Below are 5297 nucleotides of genomic sequence, written 5' to 3'. Positions count from 1 at the left end.
ATGCTTCACTTCAGGTTTACTGTATCCCTCTGACCTTCTTATTGACGATGAAAACAGTAATTGCATCGGAAATAAATTGAAAAGGGCATAATGCCGACTTAAGTACAAGAAGACTGACTCTTCTTACTGTCTATGTTTTGAACCATTCGTGTGAAACTAGTTATAGATTCCGATGCTTCACTTCAGGTTTACTGTATCCCTTGGACCTTCTTATTGACGATGAAACTCAGAAATTGCATCGGAATTAAATACAAAAGGCACAATGCCGAATTAAGTACAAGAAGACTGACTCTCCTCACTGTCTATGTTTTGAACCATTCCTGTGACGCTAGTTACAGTTTCCGATGCTTTACTTCAGGTTTACTGTATCCCTTGGACCTTCTTATTGACAATGAAACACAGAAATTGTATCGGAATTAAATACAAAAGGCACAATGCCGACTTAAGTACAAGAAGACTGACTCTACTTACTGACTATGCTTTGAACCTTTCCTGTGACACTAGATATAGATTCCGATGCTTCACTTCAGGTTTACTCTATCACTAGGACCTTGTTATTGACGATGAAACACAGAACTTGCGTCGGAACTAAATACAAAACGAACAATGCCGACCTAAGTACAAGAAGACTGCCTATTCCTACTGGCTATATTTTGAACGATTCCTGTAACATTAGTTATAGATTCCGATGCTTCACTTCAGGTTTACTGTATCCCTTGGACCTTGTTATTGACGATGAAACACAGAAATTGCATCGGAATTAAATACAAAAGGCACAATGCCGACTTAAGTACAAGAAGTTTAACTCTTCTTACTGACTATGTTTTGAACTATTCCTGTGCCACTAGTTATAGTTTCCGATGCTTCACATCAGGTTTACTGTATCCCTCTGACAGTCTTATTGACGATGAAACACAGAAATTGCATCGGAAATAAATACAAAAGGCACGATGCCGACTCAAGTACATGTAGAATGAATCTTCCCACTGTCTATGATTTGAACCATTCCTGTGACACTTGTTACACATTCCGATGCTTCATTTCAGGTTTACTGTATCCCTTGGATCTTCTTATTGACGATGAAACACAGATAGTGCATCTGAGTTAAATACAAAAGGCACAATGCCGACTTAAGTACAAGAAGACTGACTCTTCTTACTGACTGCTTTGAACCATTCCGGTGACACTAGTTATGGATTCCGATGCTTCACCTCAGGTTTACTGTATCCCTCTGACCTTTTTATTGACGATGAAACTCAGAAATTGCATCGGAATTAAATACAAAAGGCACAATGCCGACTTAAGTACAAGAAGACTGACCCTTCTTACTGTCTATGTTTTGAACCATTCCTGTGACACTAGTTATAGATTCCGATTCTTCACTTCAGGTTTACTGTATCCCTCTGACCTTCTTATTGACGATGAAACACAGAAATTGCATCGGAATTGGATACAAAAGGCACAATGCCGACTTACGTAAAAGAAGACTGACTCTTCGTACTGACTATATTTGAACCATTCCTGTGACACTAGTTATGGATTCCGATGTTTCACTTCAGGTGTACTGTATCCCTCTGACCTTCGTATTGACGATGAAACACAGATATTGCATCGGAATTAATTAGAAAAGGCACAATGCCGACTTAAGTACAAGAAGACTGATTCTTCCTATTGACTATGTTTTGAACTATTCCTATGACACTAGATATTGATTCCGATGCTTCACTTCAGGTTCACTGTATCACTCTGACCTTCATATTGACGATGAAACAAAGAAATCGCATCAGAATTAAATAGAAAAGGCACAATGCCGACTTAAGTACAAGAAGACTGACTCTTCTTACTGTCTATGTTTTAACCTCTCCTGTGACCCTAGTTATAGATTCCGATGCTTCACTCCAGGTTTACTGTATCCCTTTGACCTTCTTTTTGAGTATGAAACACAGAAATTGCATAGGAATTTAATAGAAATGGCACAATGCCGACTTAAGTACCAGAAGACTGACTTTTCTTACTATCTATACTTTGAACCATTCCTGTGACGTTAGTTACAGATTCCGATTCTTCACTACAGGTTTACTTTTTACCTCTGACTTTCTTATTGACGATGAAACACAGAAATTGCATCGGAAATTAATAGAAAAGGCACAATGCCGACTTAAGTACAAGAAGACTGACTCTTCTTACTGTCTATGATTTGAACCATTCCTGAGACACAAGTTATAGATTCCGATGCTTCACCTTAGATTTACTGTACCCTCTGAAATTCTTATTGACGATGAAACACATAAATTGCATCGGAATTAGATACAAAAGGCACAATGCCGACTTACGTACAAGAAGACTGACTCTTCGTACTGACTATGCTTTGAACCATTCCTGTGACACTAATTATGGATTCCGATGATTCACTTCAGGTGTACTGTATCCCTTGGACCTTCTTATTGACGATGAAACACAGAAATTGCATCGGAATTAAATAGAAAAGGCACAATGCCGACTTAAGTACAAGAAGACTGACTCTTCTTACTGACAATGCTTTGAACCATTCCTGTGACACGAGTTATAGATTTCGATGCTTCACTTCAGGTTTACTGTTTCCCTCTGACCTTCTTATTGACGATGAAACACAGAAATTGCATCGGAATTAAATGCAAAAGGCGCAATGCCGACTTAAGTACAAGAAGACTGACTCTTCTTACTTACTATGCTTTGAACCATTCCTGTGACACTAGTTATAGATTCCGATGCTTCACTCCAGGTTTACTGTATCCCTTGGACCTTCTTATTGACGATGAAACAGAGAAATTACATCGGAAATAAATACAAAAGGCACGATGCCGACTTAAGTACATGTAGAATGAATCTTCCTACTGGCTATGTTTTGAACCATTCCTGTGACACTTGTTATAGATTCCGATGCTTCATTTCAGGTTTACTGTATCACATGGATCTTCTTATTGACGATGAATCACAGATAGTGCATCGGAGTTAAATACAAACGGCACAATGCCGACTTAAGTACAAGAAGACTGACTCTTCCTACTGTCTATGTTTTGAACCATTCCTGTGAGACTAGTTATTGATTCCGATGCATCACTTCAGGTTTACTGTATCCGTCTGACCTTCTTTTTGACGATGAAACACAGAAATTGCATCGGAGTTAAATAGAAAATGCACAATGCCGACTTATGTACAAGAAGACTGACTCTTCTTACTGTCTATGATTTGAACCATTCCTGAGACACAAGTTATAGATTCCGATGCTTCACCTTAGATTTACTGTACCCTCTGAAATTCTTATTGACGATGAAACACATAAATTGCATCGGAATTAGATACAAAAGGCACAATGCCGACTTACGTACAAGAAGACTGACTCTTCGTACTGACTATGCTTTGAACCATTCCTGTGACACTAATTATGGATTCCGATGATTCACTTCAGGTGTACTGTATCCCTTGGACCTTCTTATTGACGATGAAACACAGAAATTGCATCGGAATTAAATAGAAAAGGCACAATGCCGACTTAAGTACAAGAAGACTGACTCTTCTTACTGACAATGCTTTGAACCATTCCTGTGACACGAGTTATAGATTTCGATGCTTCACTTCAGGTTTACTGTTTCCCTCTGACCTTCTTATTGACGATGAAACACAGAAATTGCATCGGAATTAAATACAAAAGGCACAATGCCGACTTAAGTACATGTAGACTGACTCTTCCTGCTGTCTATATTTTGAAACATTCCTGTGACACTAGTTATAGATACCGATGCTTCATTTCAGGTTTACTGTATCCCTCTGACCTTCTTATTGACGATGAAACTCAGAAATTGCATTGGAATTAAATACAATACGAACAATGCCGACTTATGTACAAGAAGACTGACCCTTCTTACTGTCTTTGTTTTGAACCATTCCTGTGACACTTGTTATAGATTCCGATTCTTCACTTCAGGATTACTGTATCCCTCTGACCTTCTTATTGACGATGAAACACAGAAATTGCATCGGATTAGATACAAAAGGCACAATGACAACTTACGTACATGCAGGCTGACTCTTCGTACTGATTATGTTTTGAACCATTCCTGTGACACTAGTTATTGATTCCGATGATTTACTTCAGGTGTACTGTAACCCTTGGACCTTCTTATTGACGATGAAACACAGAGGTTGCTTCGGAATTAAATAGAAAAGGCACAATGCCGACTTAAGTACAAGAAGACTGATTCTTCCTACCGACTATGTTTTCAACCATTCCTGTGACACTAGATATAGATTCCGGTGCTTCACTCCAGGTTTACTGTATCCCTTTGACCTTCTTTTTGACGATGAAACACAGAAATTGCATCGGAATTTAATAGAAAAGGCACAATGCCGACTTAAGTACCAGAAGACTGACTCTTCTTACTATCTATGTTTTGAACCATTCCTGTGACGTTAGTAACAGATTCCGATGCTTCACTTCAGGTTTACTGTATACCTCTGGCCTTCTTATTGACGATGAAACACAGAAATTGCATCGGAATTAAATACAAAAGGCACATTGCCGACTTAAGTACAAGAAGACCGACTCTTCCTACTGTCTATGTTTTGAACCATTCCTGTGACACTAGTTATAGATTCCGATGCCTCACTTCAGGTTTACTGTATCCCTTGGACGTTCTTATTGACGATGAAACACAGAAATTGCATCGGAATTGAATAGTAAAGGCACAATGCCGACTTAAGTACAAGAAGACTGACCCTTCTTACTGACTATGATTTAAACCATTCCTGTGTCACTAGATATTGATTCCGATGCTTCACTTCAGGTTTACTGTATCCATCTGACCTTCTTATTGACGATGAAACACAGAAATTGCATCGGAATTAAATAGAAATGGCACAATGCAACTGAAGTACAAGAAGACTGACTCTTCATACTGTCTAAGTTTTGAACCATTCCTGTGACGCTAGTTAGAGAGTCCGATGCTTCACTTCAGGTTTACTGTATCCCTCTGACCTTCTTATTGACGATGAAACACAGTAATTGCATCGGAAATAAATGGGAAAGGGGCATAATGCCGACTTAGGTACAAGAAGACTGACTCTTCTTACTGTCTATGTTTTGAACCATTCCTGTGACACTAGTTATAGATTCCGATGCTTCACTTAAGGTTTACTGTATCCCTTGGACCTTCTTATTGACGATGAAACACAGAAATTGCAACGGAATTAAATACAAAAGGCACAATGCCGACTTAAGTACAAGAAGACTGACTCTTCTTACTGACAATGCTTTGTAC

This window comes from Schistocerca piceifrons, unplaced genomic scaffold (assembly GCF_021461385.2).
Source record: "Schistocerca piceifrons isolate TAMUIC-IGC-003096 unplaced genomic scaffold, iqSchPice1.1 HiC_scaffold_1544, whole genome shotgun sequence".
NCBI classification, from domain to species: Eukaryota; Metazoa; Arthropoda; class Insecta; order Orthoptera; family Acrididae; genus Schistocerca; species Schistocerca piceifrons.
The sequence above is the reverse complement of the archived record's forward strand: the minus strand, read 5'-3'. Positions refer to the sequence as shown.